The 20,504-nt window shown below is 36.8% G+C and overlaps 1 pseudogene; it reads left to right on the top strand.

The window, feature by feature from the left end:
- Positions 1–845: 845 nt before the first annotated feature.
- Positions 846–20,504, top strand: part of LOC110151484 (cytochrome P450 2C21-like) — a 36,789-nt pseudogene continuing 17,130 nt past the window's right edge.

Here is a 20,504-nt window from a genome sequence, read left to right as displayed (position 1 = left end):
ATTTTAACTTTTCTGTTTTCACTAAGTTAAGTCCTTCAAGGATTAGTTTTCTGACTTTTATTATGCAATTGGAGGTCCTCAAATATCTTTTGAGTCTTGAAGTTTTGTTCATATTTGTGAGTTTCTAGACACTTTCAAATATTTATAGCATTGAATGCTGGAGTGTATTTTTTTCACTTAGGTATGAACATACAGTGTTTGCTTTGGCTATGATCCTCATGGAAATGGGTATGCAAAGAAGTGGGGTGGGTGATATACAGTCAAGGGACCTTCCACTGATGTCTTTGAGTGATTTCTTTCCTTGACTTGTTTTTCCTGTTTTCTGTCTACTGTCTGCTGACCAGCATCTCCTCTGGAAGTAAGTGGTGTCAGAACTCCTGGCACAAAAAAAGGGCTCTGCGAGGACTAGTGGGATAGCTCTACTCTTTTCTAAGATCAGACCAGCTCGCTATTCCTTTCTTTATTTGTCCTGCCCCTTTCTTCTGTCTTCAAAAAGTTCTAAGAGAGTGCTGCTTTTTCTGCTCATATGATGAGCTGAGATGCTCTCATCATTTGTTGTGATTGTGAATTCCAGTCCTTTGAAACTCTGATAGCTTCAATTTTACTACTAAAATATGGCCATCTCTGAGAAAGTGAATTAGTTTTCAGTTGAAATTTCCATGGAAACTTACATGTTTTATCAATAGCAATGTAACCTTTCATTTAAATATCTATTGACAAACCAAAGTGCACTGATGATAAAGCAATATTTATTTAAAAGTTCAAAGACTTATTGCATGTTTGGTGATAAGCTTGCACTTTGTTTGTTTGTTTTTTTCTTTGCACTTAGTTTTTATAAAGTGTTTGGATTCTAAGCTTTCAGTTGCCCTCACGCAAAGCACACCAATGGATCTCTTTGTAGTTCTGGTGATCTGTCTTTCTATTTTGATTTTCCTTTTTCTATGGAATCAGAGGTATGCCAAAGGGAAGCTGCCACCTGGGCCCACACCTCTCCCAATTGTTGGAAATATTCTCCAGATAAATATTAAGAATGTCAGCAAATCCATAAGCAAGGCAAGTATGATTACTTTTGTTCCAGTTGTTTGTAATGAGTAAATAAGACAGTCCTATGTCTTGTCCCAGACTCCATAGTCCCAGACACCATGTTTGTTAAAAGTGGTTTTAAAGGGGAGTTCCCATTGGACACCTGGACATTATTTTATTTATTTATTTATTCATTGTTATTTATTTTATTCATTTATTTAAAAAATATCTATTTTTGGCTGTGCTGGGTGTTCATCACTGTGCACAGGCTTTCTCTCATTGTGGCGAGCAGAAACTGCACTCTAGTTATAGTGTGCGGGCTTCTCCTGCCATGACTTCTCTTGTTGCAACAGACAGACTCTGTGGCTCATGGGCTTCTGTAGTTGCCACTCACAGTCTCCAGAGTGTAGGCTAAGTAGCTGTGGTACTCAGGCTTTTTCCCTGCAGCAAGTGGGGTTTTCCCAGACCAGGGATCAAACCAGCATCCCTTGCATTGTGAGGCAGATTCTTAACTGCTGGATTACCAGGGGAACCCTGTTAATTTATTTTCAATTGAGCTAGAGTTGATTTACAATATTATGTTAGTTTCAAGTGAGAACATTGAAAATCTTATAGATTATGCTCCTTTGAAATTTATTATAAAATATAGGCTGTATTCCCTGTGCTGAACAATTTATCCTTGTAGTTTATTTGTTTTATAGATAGCAGCCTATAGTTTTTAATCCCCTACCCCTCATTTCCCCTTCCATTCTTCTTGTTTCCCACTGGTAACCACTAGTTTGTTCTCTATGTATGTGAGCCTGTTTATATTCTGTCCAGTTAATTCATTGTATTTTTTAAAAATATTCCACATATAAATGATAACATAGAGTATTTGTCTTTCTCTGTCTGACTTACTTCACTAAGTGTAATGCCCTCCAGATTAGTTTATGTTATTGCAAATGGCAAAATTTCATTCTCTTTTATAGTAAAGATGGTAAAGAATCTGCCCACAATGTGAGAGACCTGGGCTCAATTCCTGGGTTGAGAAAGATCCCCTGGTGAAGGGAATGGCTACCCACTTCAGAATTCTTGCCTGGAGAATTCTGTGGACAGAAGAGCCTGGTGGGCTACAGTCTAGGGGGTTGCAAAGACTCGGACACAGCTTAGTGACTAACACTTTCACTTCACTAGGAAGCAGATCCAAAAATATATGCTATGATACATGTCAAAGAGTATACTGCCTATGTTTTCTTCTAGGAGTTTTATGGTTTCTGGCCTTACACTTAAGTCCTCAACCCTTTTTGAGTTAAGTTTTGTATATAGTATGAGAAAATATTTTCTTTCTGTGTTGTTCAGTCACTGAGTTGTGTCTGACTCTTTGCGACCCACAGACTGCAGCATGCCAAGATACTCTGTCCTCCACTATCTCCTGGGTATTTGCTCAAACTCATGTCCATTGAGTCAGGGATGCTGTCTAACCATCTCACCCTCAGCCACCCCCTTCTTCTTTGTCTTCAGTCTTTCCCAGCGTCAGGGTCTTTTCCAATGTGCTGGCTCTTCCCATCAGGTTGCCAAAGTATTGCAGCTTCAGCTTGATCAACAGTCCTTCCAATGAATATTCAGGACTGATTTCCTTTAGGATGGACTGGTTGGATTTCCTTGCAGTCCCAGGGACTCTCAAGAGTCTTCTCCAACACCACAGTTCAAAGGCATCAGTTCTTCAGTGTTCAGCCTTCTTTTTGGTTCACCTCTCACATCCATACATGACTACTAGAGAAACCATAGCTTTGACTAGATGGACCTTTGCCAGCAAAGTGATGTCTCTACTTTCTAGGTTTGTCACAGCTTTTCTTCCAAGGAGGAAACACCTTTTAATTTCATGGCTGCAGTCACTGTCCACAGTGATTTTGGAACCCAAGAAAGTAAAATCTATCACTGCTTCCACTTTCCCCCTTCTATTTGCCATGAAATAATGGGACTGGATGCCATGATCTTAGTTTTTTGAATGCTGATTTAAGTCAGCTTTTTCATTCTCCTCTCTCACCCTCATCAAGTGGTTATTTAGTTCCTCTTCCCTTTCTGCCATTAAATTGGTATCATCTGCATATCTGAGGTTGTTGATATTTCTGCTGGTAATCTTGATGCCAGCTTGTGATTCATCCAGCCCAGCATTTCATATGATGTAGTCTGCATATAAATTAAGATATACTCTGCATATAAGCAGGGTGACAATATACAGCCTTGTTGTACTCCTTTCCCAATTTTGAACCAGTCAATTGTTCCATGCCAGTTTCTAACTGTTGCTTCTTCACCCGCATACAGGTTTCACAGGAGACAGGTAAGATGGTCTGGTACTCCCATCTGTTTAAAATTTTTCACAGGTTTTTGTGATCCATACTGTAAAAGGATTTAGTGTAGTCAAAGAAGCAGTAATAGATATTTTTCTGGAATTCACTTGCCTTCTCCTAGAAGAGGATGAGATGGTGGATGGCATCACTGACTCAGTGGACAAGAGTTTGAGTTAACTCCAGGAGTTGGTGATGGACAGGGAGGCCTGGCATGCTGCAGTCCATGGGATTGCAAAGAGTCGGAGATGACTGAGCTACTGAACTGAACTGATCTTGCTTTCTCTATGATCCAATAAATGTTGGTAATTTGATCTCTGGTTCCTCTGCCTTTTCCAAACCCAGCTTTTGCATCCGGAAGGTCTTGATTCATGTACTGATGAAGCCTATGTAAGATTTTGAGCATAACCTTACTAGCATGTGAAATATTTTAATTTATTTCTTTAAGTGTACTGTCTAGTTTTCGTTACACCATTTATTGAAGAAATTGCCTTTCCCCCACTGTATATTTTAGTGTCCTTTTTCATGGATTCGTTGTTCATATCAGTGGGTTTTTTTTCTGGGCTATATATTCTGCTCCATATTCCTGTGTCCATTTTTGTGCCAGTACAATTGTTTTGGTTACTGTAACTTTGTACTGTAGTCTGACATCAGGGAGTATGATACTTTCAGTTCTGTTCTTTCTTTGGATATCTTTGTCTGCTTGAGATCTTTTGTGTTTCCATACAAATTTTAGAAGTACTTGTTGTAGTACTTTGAAAATTACACTGGTATTTTGATAGGATTTGCTTTGAATCTGTTGATTTCCTTGGGTAATATGTAATATGTTCATTTTAACAATATTAACTTTCCCTGTCTACGAGCATGTTATGTCTTTCCAACTATTTGTATTGTCTTTTTTTTTTTTAAAACAGCATCTTATAGTTTTCTGAGTACATATCTTTTAATTCCTTGGTTAATTAGATTTATTGCTTGGAATTTTATTCTCTTCTGTGTGATGATAAGTGGGATTGATTTATTAATGTCTCTTTCTGATAGTTTGTTCTTATTGTTTAGAAATGGAACAGATTTCTATATGTTAATTTTTTTTATCTACAACTTTTCCAAATTCACTGATGACTCCAGCAGACTTTTGTTGGGATCTTTAGAATTTTGGACAGCAAGGAGATCCAACCAGTCCATCCTAAAAGAAATCAGTCCTGAGTATTCATTTGAAGGACTGATGCTGAAGCTGAAACTCCAATACTTTGGCCACCTGAAGCGAAGAACTGACTCATTTGAAAAGACTTGATGCTGGGAAAGATCGAAGGTGGGGGGAGAAGGGGATGACAGAGGATGAGATGGTTGGATGGCATGATTGACTCAATGGATATGAGTTTAAGTAAACTCCAGGAGTCGTTGATGGACAGAGAGTCCTGGCATGCTGCAGTCCATGGGGTCACAAAGAGTGGAACACGACTGAGCGACTGAACTGAACTTAGAATTTTGTATGCATGGTATTGTGTCATCTACAAATAAGAACAGTTTTACTTCATTCTTTTCAAATCCTTTTATTTCTCTTTCTTTGACTGCTATGGCTTTGATTTCCAATATGATATTTTGAGTAAAAGTGGCAAGAGTGGGCATCCTTGATTTTAGAGAAAATGCTTTCAGTTTTTCACTGTCAAGTATGATGATGTTAGCTGTGGACTTATTATATATGTGATTTTTAAATTATGTTGAAGTATGTTGCCTCTATACCTACTTTGTGGAGAATTTTTAATCCTAAATGGATATTCAATTTTATAAAAAAACTTTTCTATATCTATCAAATTATCATATGGTTTTTATTTTTCCATTTGTTAATGTGGTGTATCACATTGATCAAATTGAGACTATTGAATCGTACTTTCATCCCTGGGATAAACCCCACTTATCAATGATGTATGACACCCAGACATGATTTTAGATGGTATACAGCTAAAGGTTGCCAGAATGGAGTGAGATCAATGACATCATTGTTGAAATTGTCAAAAGTGGGAATTCTCTGTCCATGTTGTGACCTATGTGTCCTTTATAGCACTTATTTTTGGTAAATTCTAATGGCAATGAAATTGCTTTAATTTTTAAAAACTGCATAGTTACAAAGTGACAACCCCACAATTTTCCTGAAAGAATACATTGAATTGAAATCAAGGAAATAACCAAGTTTCAAGAGATTTCACAGCTTCTGTTGTATTTGCTCCATGAATGAATAACTGTTCTATAGCTCTTTAAATCTTGAAGGAATTATCTGAAATCTGACTTCTGTGGGAAAGTTAGTTATGAGCACTGCCCCTGGAAGCTCCTCCTTCTGTGTATCAGACTCTGGTTTTGAAGAGATTGTGTCATCACCCCAGCTCATACACTTGTTAACTCACAGCCTTGGTCAAATTTTATAAATCTCTCTGAGCTTTAATTTCTACTTCTTTAAAATGTGAATAATAATTATTATGCACAAATATTAATACCTGAGTGTAACAAGTTATTGAATGCCTATTTTCAGTACCAGGTGTGTCAGACGCTGGGAATTTTCAAAGTGAAAGAAAGTGAAAATTTTAGTCACTCAGTCATGTCCAACTCTTTGTGACCCCATGGGCTGTAACCCACCAGCCAGGTTCCTGTGTCCATGGAATTCTCCAAGCAAGAATCCTGGAGTGGGTAGCTCTTCCCTTCTCCAGGGGATCTTCCCAACCCAGGGACTGATCCCAGGCCTCCCACATTGCAGGCAGGTTCTTTAACTATATGAGCAGCGAATTAAAAAAAAAAAAAGTCAGCAGTATGGAATTTACAGTCTAAATGGTAGGCATGTATTTATGAAACAATCATGCAAATAAGTGTATGATTACAAACCATGTAATAGGAACACAGTAGAAAAAGGTGCAGCTGAAAAAGGTGATGTAGTTTAAAGGATTACAGGTAGGAGGCACAGTCAGTAAGGGTTCTCTGTGGAAGTGAAATTGGAGCTGAGATCTGAAAAATAATTAGTCATTAACTGGATAAAATACAAGTAAATGTTTGTTCCATTTTTTTTTCAGTCTGGGGCAGACTTAGTTATTGGAATGTCTGAAAGAGGACCAATATGTTTGTTGCCCAGAGAGTAGGTAAAAGCATGGTGGAGATGAGATTAGGCAGGTAAGCAGGGACCAGAGTATGTAGATTTTACAAGGATTTTAAGAATATTGGTTTTTAGCATAAGAGCCATAGGATGTCCTTTAACATTTGCTTTGTGAAATGGGTTGCTGTATGGAGAATGAATCAGAAGGTAGCAAAAGGACTCAAACATTGGACAAGTTGAAAGAGTGAAAGTCTATATCATGTAGTACACTAAATAAGCTGCCATGACAGAAAGACCACAATAATTCAGTGACTTAAGGAAGACAGTTTATTTCTGCCTTCCACATAGAAGGTATAGAGTAAGTGCTGCTGGGCTGCCTCTCCTCCACGAAGCCTTTCAGAGAACCAGATCTCCTCAGTCTTGTAGTTTACCATCTTGTGCCCTAAGGCTCTCACAGAGGGGTCATCTCCATGCTGTCATTTCAATCTATGGATAAGAGGAGAAATGAAAGATGCGTTGTCACCTATTTATGCCAGTGTAGAATTTGTGTACATCCCTTCTGCTTATCTCAGTTCATGAAAACTTACTTACATCATCACACTGGGAAGATGAAAAATGTCTGTGGCTATGTCCTTGTGTATTTTGAAAGCTTAGAGGTCTCTGGTGCTAAAGATGTGAAGAATGGATGATGAGGGGATGATTATTAGTCTTCATGTGTGAGAGATGGAGCACCTTCCTTTAAACAGAAGAAACATATCATTTATTGCCACTATAAGAAGGAAAGAGCAATTATAGGTTTGGCAGAAAAAAGCTTAATAGAATAATACTAATAAAATTCATGCTATGGCCTTTGTCACATAGTAGGACCTGAATAAAGAGTAACTATTGATGGTGATGATAATAATAACAGTATTCCTAATAATATAATGATAATTACCCTTGTATTAAAGTTATGTCATATTATATTACTGGTTCTAGAAATTGAAATCTTTTATAATGGGTGAATCTTAAGAAGATTGAAAATATTTCCCACATTATCTATATTTTCCTACATTATCTACATTTTCAGTTTTGAAATGCTCACTGTTCTTGCATCTCCTGTTTTCTCCAGCTAGCAGAAGATTATGGTCCTGTGTTCACTCTGTATTTTGGCATGAAGCCTACTGTGGTGTTGCATGGATATGAAGCAGTGAAGCAAGTCCTGATTGATCAGAGTGAGGAATTTTCTGGCAGAGGTAGTTTACCAGTGGCAGACCACATCAACCAGGGATTAGGTATGCTTCTATTTGGGGCATGTGTGGGAATTGTAGGTTGGAAAGATTCAAATAGGCTAAGGAATTGAGAAATTATAGGTAATAGAGAAGTTTATGAAAGCATCATAAATAAACAGTTTTCTAGGGTCATTAATCCACATTTAAAATTATGAAGATGACATGGTCTGAATGAAACAGGAAGTGCAGGGAAAGCAAATCTAACCACTAATGTTCTATTAATAAATTATGGCCAGGTAGGAAAATGAAAAAGAGACAGAGAGAAAAATAAGGGAGGAAAATGACAATAAATTATCCTATTTACTGAACATTTTGCTTTCTGGCCTGAATCATGGTTGCTAAGAGGCTAGTTTTGGAAGCTTGCATATTATATACATGGAACCAACAAAGGTTTGGAAAGTGTAAATTGCATTCAATTTTCTATTCTTCTTAGAAAAAAAAGCACAGCAAATTTTTTTTATCCAATAGAATGTAATACAAAGCATAAAGCACAAATATGCTCTGAAAGAGGGTCATGGGGAAACACAATAAATATAAATTTGAATATTAAAGAAAATCTTTTGAAATCAAATACTTGCGCTGTCATCTGTTTTTAAATAGCTAGACCTTAAACTGTCCTATCCTCTGTGGTTCACTGGGTTCTTACAAAAATAATGCCTGAATAGGGTCACTTCATCCTTTCCATTGTTCTTTATGGTCTTATTAGACAAGCTCCCTATGAGCATTGTCTTTCCCTCTGATCTTGTCCTTGGCTCTGAAAGTCTGACATTGAACTTTCTTGGTACAATGTAAAAAACAGATGACAGACAGTGCAAGTATTTGATTTAAAAAGATTTTCTTTAACATTCTGATATATATTTATTGTGTTTCCCCATGACCCTCTTATCAGAGCATATTTGTGCTTTGTGGTTTGTATTATAGACCTAGCCTAGCCATGGTGCTGTGAGAAGTGGGGGCAGGCACCTGCAGGGTAGAACACGGGGAAGACATCCATATTTCTTGGAGGAGATTAGCAAATAGAAGGAGAATGTCAAAATGGGAAGAGCTATGGCCATGTTCCTTACTTGAGGAATAGATTTTCATGAGCTTCCTTTAAATACACAAGTGCTCTTTATACCCATCTTAAGAATTGACTCTTTTGTTGTTTCTCCTACAGTTCATTTTCAGTGCACAAATCAGCCCCCAAAACCTAACCTATAACTTGGACTCTGTGGACTGTTAGCTGAGTCATCAAAGAGCAGGCATTTTGCCTCTGTGATTTTCAGCATCCTCATAAGTAAAATGGAGACAAAACACTTGGTCCTTAGGGTTGTTCTGAATTTTACAGGAGCTAATGGATAAAGAAGAGTGTAGTGATATGTAAAACCAAGAGTCTTGACAGTAAGATACAAGCTGGGTTAAGAGAGGAGGAGGCAGGTGATGAAGGGCCCAATAGAAATTCCTGAGGCTGTCACTACTACATTTAATCCCTGCTTAGGTGTCCTTGTCCTCTCCTGGTTTAAAGACTCTCAGCTAGAATTCATGGCAATGGATTATTCTCTACTTTTGGTTTTTGTTCTGGTAGGAATTATTTTCAGCAATGGAGACAGATGGAAGCAAACTCGGCGTTTCTCCCTCATGGTTTTGAGGAATATGGGGATGGGGAAGAAGACTATTGAACACAGAATTCAAGAGGAAGCCTTATGTTTGGTGGAAGCATTAAAAAAACTAATGGTAGGTATTTCTTTATGCAATTAACAGTAACTGCTTGGGCAGACTACATGATATTACAAGTAGACTACAGAGAGATAATGGCTCAAATACAACAGAAGTTTACTTTCTGCTCACATGACAGTAGTAAGAGGTGAAGTGGTTGGCATAATGGCCTTTTCAAGCACCTGGTTTCCAGGGCCTTTGATGCCTTCAGCACATGGTTGCCTTCCTGTGACACCCAGAGTTCATTTCTTTGAATGGTAGTGGGGTTGAAGGAAAGAATAAAGAAAAGTGCAATACTGTTTTTAATACGTGAGGTATGGCAGACATACAAAAGTTCATTCATATTCCATGGGCTGTAACTCAGTCACAAGAGTTGGGAAATGTGCTTATCTGTAAGAGGAGCTGGGAAATGTGCTTAATCTCAATAAGACTGAAATAAAATTAGTGGTTCAGGTATAGATTTTGCACCAAGTCCTTCTCTGTGCATAAGGCTGTATTATAGCTCTCCTTGGGTGTGAAGGGAGGGAGCTGCAGCATCACACATCTGCTCAGTGTGCATGTGTGTGGATGCCCACGTAGGACTGGAAGAGGGGATAGGAGAGAAATAGGTGAGTAGGAGACTTCGCAGGGAAGGAGCAAGATCAGGATCATAAGACATAGGTGGTTTTTAACCTCACTATTTCATTTGTAAAGAACATTATTAGCTTACTAATGCTATATTTTAAATTGTGACTCAGTATTGTGGTTTTTTTACCACTGATATATGGTCATCCAGATAGGTTTCTCCCCTCATTTTTTGCTGCTACTGGTATAAATAATGAAATAATTACAGATATATGGGTGATTCTGGTTTCTTCTTTTGAGTAAGTTTCTCAAGTAGACTGTCAATGAATATCATGTGGACTTTTGGTGCATATTACCTAGGAATGGGTGGGAGATTTCGCAGAAGCAGTGATAAGAACACAAGGTTCGTCTAAATAGATTGTTCTCTACCCTTATGTTAAAATTTAACATATTAAATAAATATGTTTGCATGTTCTTTTATCATTACCATTTTTTGTTATCATTATCATTATTAATAGTATAGTAGTCTATTATTTTGCAGGTACCATAGTTTATTTAACCAAGCTTTATTTATTTGTCCAGATAGACTGTTTTCAACACTTTGTTGCTAATAATATAAAAAATATTAAGCATTGAATATTTCTGATTGCTTTCTAGAATAAAATTTCTGAAATGGAATTAGTAAATCAATGAATATTGAAATTTGATACATATTACTTATAAGTGGTTTTGTCCACCTGATTTGCATTTCAAGCAGAAATTATCATTAGCTGATTCAGTTTTCCCATAATTAATATGGCCTTCTCTCAGCTTCCTCACTGATGACCTCCCAGACTCTGATCGATTCCACCTAGCCATGGAGACCTCATACTCCTGGGGTAGCCCAGTTTGACTGCAGAGTTCCAGAGAATAGCAAGGAGAGATAATAAAGTCTCCTTTTGTGAATAATGCAAAGAAATGGAGGACAAAAATTGAATGGGAAAGACTAGAGATCTCTTCAAGAAAATTAGAGATACCAACGGAACATTTCATGAAAGATGTGCACAATAAAACAGAAATGGTATGGACCTAACAGAAGCAGAAGATACTAAGAAGAGGTGGCAAGAATACACAGAAGAACTACACAAAAAAGATCTTCAAGACCCAGATAATCATGATGGTGTGTTCACTCACCTAGAGCCAGACATCCTGGAATGTGAAGTCAAGTGGGCCTTAGGAAGCATCACTACGAACAAAGCTAGTGGAGGTGATGGAATTCCAATTGAACTATTTCAAATCCTAAAAGATGATGCTGTGAAAGTGCTGCACTCAATATGCCAGCAAATTTGGAAAACTCATCAGTGGCCTCAGGACTGGAAAAGGTCAGTTTTCATTCCAATCCCTAAGAAAGGCAATGCCAAAGAATGTTCAAGCTACCGCACAATTGCACATATCTCACATGCTAGCTTTGTTGATAGTGATGCTTCCTAAGGCCCATTTGACTTCACATTTCAGGATGTCTGGCTCTAGGTCAGTGTGTATGAACAAAGCTAGTGGAGGTGATGGAATTTCAGTTGAGCTATTTCAAATCCTGAAAGATGATGCTGTGAAAGAGCTGCACTCAATATGTCAGCAAACTTGGAAAACTCAGCAGTGGCCACAGGACTGGAAAAGCTTAGTTTTCATTCCAATCACAAAGAAAGGCAATGCCACAGAATGCACAAATTACCACACAATTGCAAGTAATGCTCAAAATTCTCCAGGACAGGCTTCAGCAATACATGAACCATGAACTTCCAGATGTTCAAGCTGGTTTTAGAAAAGGCAGAGGAACTAGAGATCAAATTGCCAACATCCACTGGATCATCAAAAAGCAAGAGAGTTCCAGAAAAACTATCTTTTTCTACTTCCAGAAAAAAAAAAAAATCTGTTTCTGCTTTATTGACTAAGCCAAAGCCTTTGACTGTGTGGATCACAATAAATGTGGAAAATTCTCAGAGAGATGGGAATACCAGACTACCTGACCTGCCTCTTGAGAAACCTGTATGCAGGTCAGGAAGCAACAGTTAGAACTGGATATGGAACAACAGACTGGTTCCAAATAGGGAAAGGAGTACATCAAGGCTGTATATTGTCACCCTGCTTATTTAACTTATATGCAGAGTACATAATGAGAAATGCTGAGCTAGAGGAATCATAAGCTGGAACCAAGATTGCTGGGAGAAATATCAATAACCTCAGATATGCAGATGACACCACCCTTATGGCAGAAAGTGAAGAAGAACTAAAGAGCCTCTTCATGAAAGTGAAAGAGGAGAGTGAAAAAGTTGGCTTAAACCTCAGCATTCAGAAAACTGAGATTATGGGATCTGGTCCCATTACTTCATGGCAAATAGATGGGGGAACAGTGGGAACAGTATCAGACTTCATTTTTTTGGGCTCCAAAATCACTGCAGATGGTGATTGCAGCCATAAAATTAAAAGATGCTTACTCCTTGAAAGGAAAGTTATGACCAACCTAGACAGCATATTAAAAAGCAGAGACATTACTTTGCCAACAAATGTCCATCTAGTCAAGGCTATGGTTTTTCCAGTAGTCATGTATGGATGTGAGAGTTGGACTATAAAGAAAGCTGAGCAGCGAAGAATTGATGCTTTTGAACTCTGGTGTTGGAGAAGACTCTTGAGAGATCCAAGCAGTCAATCCCAAGGAAATCAGTCCTGAATATTCATTGAACAGACTGATGCTGAAGTTGAAACTCCAGTACTTTGGCCACCTGATGGGAAGAACTGACTCTCTGGAAAAGACCCTGATGCTGGGAAGGATTGAAGGCAGGAGTAGAAGGGGACGACAGAGGATGAGATGGTTGGATGGCATCACCGAGTCGATGAACATGAGTTTGAGCAAGCTCTGGAAGTTGGTGATGGACAGCAAAGCCTGGTGTGCTGCAGTCATGGGGTTGCAAAGAGTCAGACATGAATGATCGACTGAACAGAACTGAACTGAGTTTGTCACTGGTTGACTGTTGGAAGTTTATTTCACATGTTATGCAGAACCTTTTCCCTTGTAACTTCTACTTTTTAATCCCTGCTAGACTTTTTCCTTTTGGAGTATAGTGTTGTGGTAGTAACCAGGCAGAGGCAGGATGGACCTCCCATCCAAAATTTAGTTTAGCTGTTGAGGTTGGTAGTGATACACACATCTCGATAGGATATGAAAAGGTCTATTACACACATAATGAGGCTTTCTGTGGAGGGCAGGTGGCTAGAAACCAGATCCAAAAATGGCTTGAGAGAGCACAGGAAGGATGCAGGTTTGAGATTTTTATGGTCTTTTGGGGATAGATTGGGCATGAAGGTTCTCAGTGAAAAACCAGACCTTATGTGCTTTAAATTTTGTTCTTGTTGCAAAGAAGTATCACTTGAGCTTTCTTTAAAGTCACCTAGTCCAGATGTCAGTAGAAGAAGAAAAGACGAGGCTTACAAATTGTCATCAGTCGAACAGGAATAAAGTTAGTCATATTCTTTATTTTGGTTGGGAAGCCTGTTTCTAATACTATAACATATTTTTAAAATATCTGAATGTAACTCCAATTTCTGTCACTGTTCTTTTCTTCTACAGAGAAAGCACACTCCAATTTTTTCCTTTAAAAAATTATTTGTTTTAATTGAAGGATAACTGCTTTACAATATCATGTTGGTTTCTGCCATACATCAACATGAATCAGTCATAGATATACATATGTCCTCTCCCCCTTGAATCTCCCTTCTACCTCTCACCCCTTTCTACCCCTCTAGGTTGTCACCCTGGTTTGAGGTCCCTGATTCATATAGCAAATTCCCTTTGGTATCTATTTTACATATGTTAGTGTATATGTTTCCATGCTACTCTCTCCACTCATCCCACTTTCTTCTTCCTCCACCCACCTGTGTCCATAAGTCTGTTCTCTATGTCTGCATCTCCATTTCTATCCTGCAAATAGTTTCATCAGTGCTGTCTTTCTAGATACATATATACGAGTTAATATACAACAGTTGTTTTTCTCTTTCTGATTTATTTCACTCTGTGTAATAGGCTCTAGATTTGTCCACCTCATTAGAACTGACTCAAATGCACTCCTTTTTATGTCTGGGTAATATTCGTTGTATATATGTACCACAGCTTCTTTATCCATTCATCTGTTGATGGACATCTAGGTTGCTTTCATGTCCTAGCTATTGCAAATAGTGCTTCAGTGAACACTGGGGTACATATGTCTTTTTCAATTTTGGTTTTCTCAGGATAATGCCTAGTAGTGGGATTGCTGGGTCATAAGGCAGTTTTATTCCTAGTTTTTAAAGGAATCTCCATACTGTCTTCCATAGAGGTCGTATCAGTTTACATTCCTACCAACTGTGCAGGAGCATTCCCTTTTCTCCACATCCTCTCCAGCATTTATTGTTTGTGGATTTTTGATGATGACCATTTTGAACAGTCCATTTTTTTCAACTGCATTTTTGAAGTATTATTTCAAGTCTCCCCAGTCTCTTGATTTTCTTATGATATTGCTGTTTCCTGTAGGCATGATGAAGAAGTATCAATAGTAAAGGCTAAATCTGGCAACATTAAAAACATTTTAAAATAACCTTTTTCTTGTGAATTATGTTGTGGCTGTTATTTGGAGAATGGCATAAATAGGAGAACACTTGGAGGGAAAACAAATAAATCACACTGGATTAGATAATTTTGCTTGGGAAAATACAATAAATTTTATTTTAGGCATGTTGAATAGTGATGATTGCATGTCCAGGTTGTTCCTATAAATAAAAAAAAATCTTGGAAGTCAACTCTTCTTACTTACTTTAAACAGTACATGTAAGATTTATACTAGAATATTTTCTAATGTTTATATTGACTTTTTAGGATCTCCTTGTGCTCCTACTTTACTTCTGGGCTGTGCTCCCTGCAATGTGATCTGCTCCATTATTTTCCAGAACCGTTTTGAGTACAGTGATGAGAAATTGCTAACCTTGATAAAATATTTTGATGAAAATGCAATGCTTGTAAGCATCCCCTGGATAGAGGTAAGGTCAAGATTCTTTTTAAATGGGAAACAATTTTCTAGCTAATTGATTGCTCATCCTTCCACATCCCTTTGTGTCTATCAAAACAGATAATGCTTATCAAACTATCACCTGTAACTGATTAGTGAGTTATCAATTCAATTTAGCTAATGAATTGAGTTTTAAAATGTAAAATATAGTAATAAAAAGAAAAATATAATATTGTAGTGTACTAATTATAGCAAAATATTTTTTTCCAGAAACCTTTTTAACCCCATGATTTGTATATCTATAGATAAAGAAAGTGGTATATAAAATATGTTTTTTTATGATAGTACATGTCAGGAAAAGTTACTAACATATGTGATACATCCTTTGTAACTAAAATTCTATGTGGAACATAAAGTTATGTTTTCCACTTGAGAAGGACTATAGAGGACAAATACTCTATTCCTCATTTTTTGGAACATAAAAATTTACCCAGAGATATTAAACATACTTTCCAAAGTAGCCTAACCAAGAAAAAGAATGAACTAGACTTAGAAGCTAGATTTCTTAACTCTTTAGCTAGTTTGATACAAGCTACCAGCCTTAATAAATTTCTTCAGTGTCTAGCAAAGGTATTAAATCATGAAGGTACTATTTAAAAAGGAGCCAATAACTTTTAGGATTAGAAATAGCCAGGTCCATAAGGGCAACCTGTATACTTCTCAGGGCTTTCCAGGTGGTGCTAGCAGTAAAAAAGTCATCTGCCAATGCAGGAGGTGTAAGAGATGCAGGTTCCATCCCTGAGTGAGGAAGATCTCCTGGAAGAGGGCTTGGCAACCCACTCCAGTATTCTTGCCTGGGAAATCACCTGGGCAGAGGAGCCTGGCAGGCTACAGTCCATAGGGTCACAAAAAGTTGAACATGACTGAAGAGATTTAACATGTATATTAGTCAGGGTATAAAATACCTAAATAAAAATAAGCTACATAATTTAGGCATTAACAATATTTCTGGTGAGTTTATTCATTACTAAAAAAGGGTGTGAATGTTAATAGACATGAAAGTAATTGTTGATCATAATATAATAATAATATGAGACTTTAACACACCATTTACACTAATGAACAAATCATGCAGATCTAAACTTCATAAGGAAAAATTGGTGTTAAGCAACACATTAGATCAGATTTATACAGAACATTCCATCAAATGCAGTCAAATACACATTCTCTTCAAGTGTACACAAAACATTCTCCAGGATAGATTGTGTTATGTCACAAAACAAATTAATTATGTCAATAAATTCAAGAAATTGAAATCATATCAAGCATCTCTTCTAACCACAACTGTGTGAAACTAGAAATCAATCACAAGAAAAAAAAAAACTGGAAAAAATACAAACATGTGGGGACTGAATAATAGATCAATAAGGAAATCAAAGAGGAAATGAAAATATTTTGAGATAATTGAAAATGGAAATACAACATTTAAAAATCTTTGTGACAAACAAAAACAGTTCTAAGAGGGAGTTTTTTTAGCAAACAGGCCTACCACACCAGGAAACTAAAAAAAAAATCTCAAAAAAACAATCTGACCTTACATATAAAATAAATAGAAAAAGAAGAACAAACAATGCCCAAAGTTAGTAGAAGGAAGGAAATAATAAAGGTCAGAGATTAAATAAATGAAACATTAACTACAGACAATAGAAAAGATCAATGAAACTAAAAGCTGGTTTTTGAAAAGTTAAACAAGAATTGATAAACCTTAGCCAAACTCATCAAGGTAAAAAGAGAGACAATCCAAATAGATAAAATCAGAAATGAAAGAGAAAAGCATTACAACTGATATGACAACACTTCAAAGGATCATTATCACCACTATGAACAATTACATACCAATGAACTGGATACCTAGGAAAAAAGTGTGCATTCACAGAAACACATAACATACCAAGACTAAATCAGAAAGACACAGAAAATCTAATCAGAGTGATCATTAGTAATCAAATTGAATTAATTATCAAAACACCTCCATCATTGAAAGTATAGGACCAGATAGCCTCACAGGTGAATTCTATAAAAAATTTAGAGATGTGTTAATACATATCTTTCTCAAACTTTTGCAAAAAAAATTGAAGAGAAGGAACACTTCCTCAAAAATTCTTAATAAAATATTTGTAAACAGAACTCACCATTACATTAAAAGGGCCATAAACCAAATGATTGTGAAGTGAAAGTCTCTGAGTGGAGTCTGACTCTTTGCAACACCCATGGACTATACAATCCATGGAATTTTCCAGGCTAGAATACCGGAGTGGGTAGCCGTTCCCTTCTCCAGGAGATCTTCCCAACCCAGGGGTCAAACCCAGGTCTCCTGCATTGCAGGCAGTTTCTTTACCAGCTGAGCCACAAGGGAAGCCCAAGAATACTGGAGTGGGTAGCATATCCCTTCTTCAGCGGATTTTTCTGACCTAGGAATCGAACAAGGGTCTCCTGCATTGCAGGCAGATTCTTTACCAGCTGAGCTATCAGGAAAGCTCAAACCATGATAAGTTAAACTTACTCCAGCGATGCAAGGGTGGTTCCATATCTGCAAGTCATTCAGTGTGATACATTAAATTAACAAAATGAAGAAAAAAATCTATGATCGCAAATTATGTTAAAAAAGACTAAAAAATTCAACCTCCATTTATGACAAAAGCTCTTCATGAGTGAGTATTGAAGGAATACACCTCAAAATGTAATAAAGGCCATAATGACAAGCCCATAGCTAACATCATACTCAACAGTGAAAATCTGAAAACATTTTTTAAGATCAGGAAAAAGACAAGGATGCCAGTGAAACAAAATGGTTTCCTATCAAATGGGAAAAGACATTTCCGAACAATATATCTTACAAGGGGTTAATATAAAAAATTCACACAGGACACATACAATTCAAAATCAAAAACAAAAAAGCAAACTCAAAATAAATAAAAGTGTCTAGAGGACTTGAATAGACATTTTTTCCAAAGAGGATATATAGATGTCCAATTAGCATATGAAAATATATTCATCATCACAAGTCATCAGGGAAATCAAAACCACAATGAGATATCACCTCATACCAGTCAGAATAACCCTTGTCAAAAAGAAATAACAAGTGTTGGGGAGAATGTGGAGAAAAGGGAACCCTCATGAACTGTTGGTGGGAATGTAAATTGGTGTAGGCACTATGGAAAACAATATGCAAGGCCATCAAAAAATTAAAAATAAAACTAATGTACAATTCAGCAATTCCAGTCCTGGGTATTTATCCAAAGAAAATAAAAACACTAATTTGAAAATGTATATGTACCCCTATGTTCATTGTATCTTTGTTTACAATAGTCAAGATATAGAAGCAACCTTAGTATCTGTCAAAGAATGAATGGATAAGGAAAATATGGTTTGTATATATACAATGGAAATTTATTCAGCCATATAACAGGTTGAATAGTGCTGTTTATGGATGGGCCTAGAAGATATTATGCTAAACGGAAAATTTCAGGCAGAGAAAGACAAATACCATATGATTTACTTCATATTTGGAATTTAAAAATGAAAACGAACAAAACAAAACAGAGACTCATAGACCCAGAGAATAAACTAGTGGTCACTTGAGAGGAGGGAATGTGGGCATGAATGAAATAGATGAAGGAGATTAAGAAGTCTGAACTTCTGGTTATAAAATAAAGTCACAGGGATGTAAAATACAGCACAAGGAATAGTCAGTAACATTTCAATAGCTGTATGATGACAGAGGGATCCTAAACTAACCATGGTGAAAAATTTGTGATGTATATAAATGTCAAATCACAATTTTGTACACCTGAAACTAATAAATATTGCATGTCAGCTATACTTTCATAAAAACTATAACAAAAAGGGTGTGATCCCTGCATACTTTTTAGGTGACTCTCTCTAGACATGCGTGTAGGGTAAACTGGAGGGAACACTGGGTTCTACCTCTATCACTAGTTTTGTGTCTTAAGGTGGCTGACTAATCTTTCTGAATCTCAGTACCCTCATTTGGAAAAATGGTAGTATGATCCTGAGTTTCTTTAGAGAGTTATGGTTAGAAATGAATTTGAATGGTTTTGAAATTAGTTGGTAACCTGTGCATGCTGTTACTCCAGCCAGTTTATCAGTTCCCTCTCAATCTCAAATGTATTCTAATGCAAGATGCATGTCTTCTTCATCTTAATCTACTCACTTTTCACTTTCATGCATTGGAGAAGGAAATGGCAACCCACTCCAGTGTTCTTGCCTGGAGAATCCCAGGAATGGTGGAGCCTGGTGGGCTGCCATATATGGGGTCGCACAGAGTTGGACATGACTGAAGTGACTTAGCAGCAGCAGCAGCTACTCATTTTATAGCAATGTGTTTGATCCATAATATGGGCCCGTAAAAGTTTGCTGAATAAATTAATGAATGATTCTTTCATCTTTCAGCTCTTCAATGCTTTCCCTCTTTACTACATTATTTCCCAGGAAGTCATAATACAATATTTAAAAACATGACTGAGCAAAGAAAGTTTATTTTGGAGAAAATAAAGAAACACCAAGAATCCCTGGACCTCATTAACCCTCAAGATTTTATTGATTATTTTCTGATTAAAATGGAAAAGGTAAAATGGAACCCAGATTTGCTATTTCATCTTTGTGGGTGGAGTGATGTGACACATGGAATAGCTTTGTTCTTCTCAGTGAAATTGGTTTATTAGAACAAATGCTCCTTCTTAAAGATGTGTTCACTGCTTGCACATACAAGAATGAAGATTGCTTGTGCAAACCATACTGGATGTCTTGAGCTATTTATAAATTGTCACTGAAAATGATTTGGAAGTTTTTATATTTACCATGTTAAAGTTTGTTCTTTATTTGGGGACAGGTTGAAGCACTCACACACAGACAAATAGGCACATTCAAGATTATTGATAGATAACATATTATTTTTCATCATATAAATTCCATGAATGGATGATGTAACAAATGAGAGAAAGCAGGAATTGGTGGGAATCTAGAAAGGCTTACTGTTGGAAAGATAGTAGGAAACAGCTGAGGAAGGTTTTGAGAAAACTCTGGCTTAGATTAGCAGAGATGACAAAATTGGTTCAGGGTATGATAAGTGCAGTGATGAAGTGTGTGGAATTTTTAGAGATTATCTTGATTGTAATTGAGAAACTGTCATGGGTGTAATGACTGATGATTTTGAGAATATTGTTTCAGTTTTAGGGTAGGTGATTCTGGATACTTTAGTGAGAACTTCAGATATGATGAAATAAACAATAAATGCTTGAATTGACAGTGAGTAGCAGTGATGACTTGATAAGAGTCAAGTTAGAAATTACTGAAGAACTGATTTGCTATAGTGAGTATCAAAAGTGAAGAATCAGAAAGGACTTGGAAGTTTAACTGTTTTAACTGAAGTAATTCTAACAAACTCATCTAACTTTACCTTCATCTATAATACTCTCTAATGTTTGGCTTAATTTGTCAAATAAGTAAATTTTTA

The sequence above is a fragment of the Odocoileus virginianus genome, chromosome 7, assembly GCF_023699985.2.
Source record: "Odocoileus virginianus isolate 20LAN1187 ecotype Illinois chromosome 7, Ovbor_1.2, whole genome shotgun sequence".
Lineage (NCBI taxonomy): Eukaryota > Metazoa > Chordata > Mammalia > Artiodactyla > Cervidae > Odocoileus > Odocoileus virginianus.
Note: the sequence above shows the minus strand (reverse complement) of the source record. Positions and strands in the feature narration are given on the sequence as shown.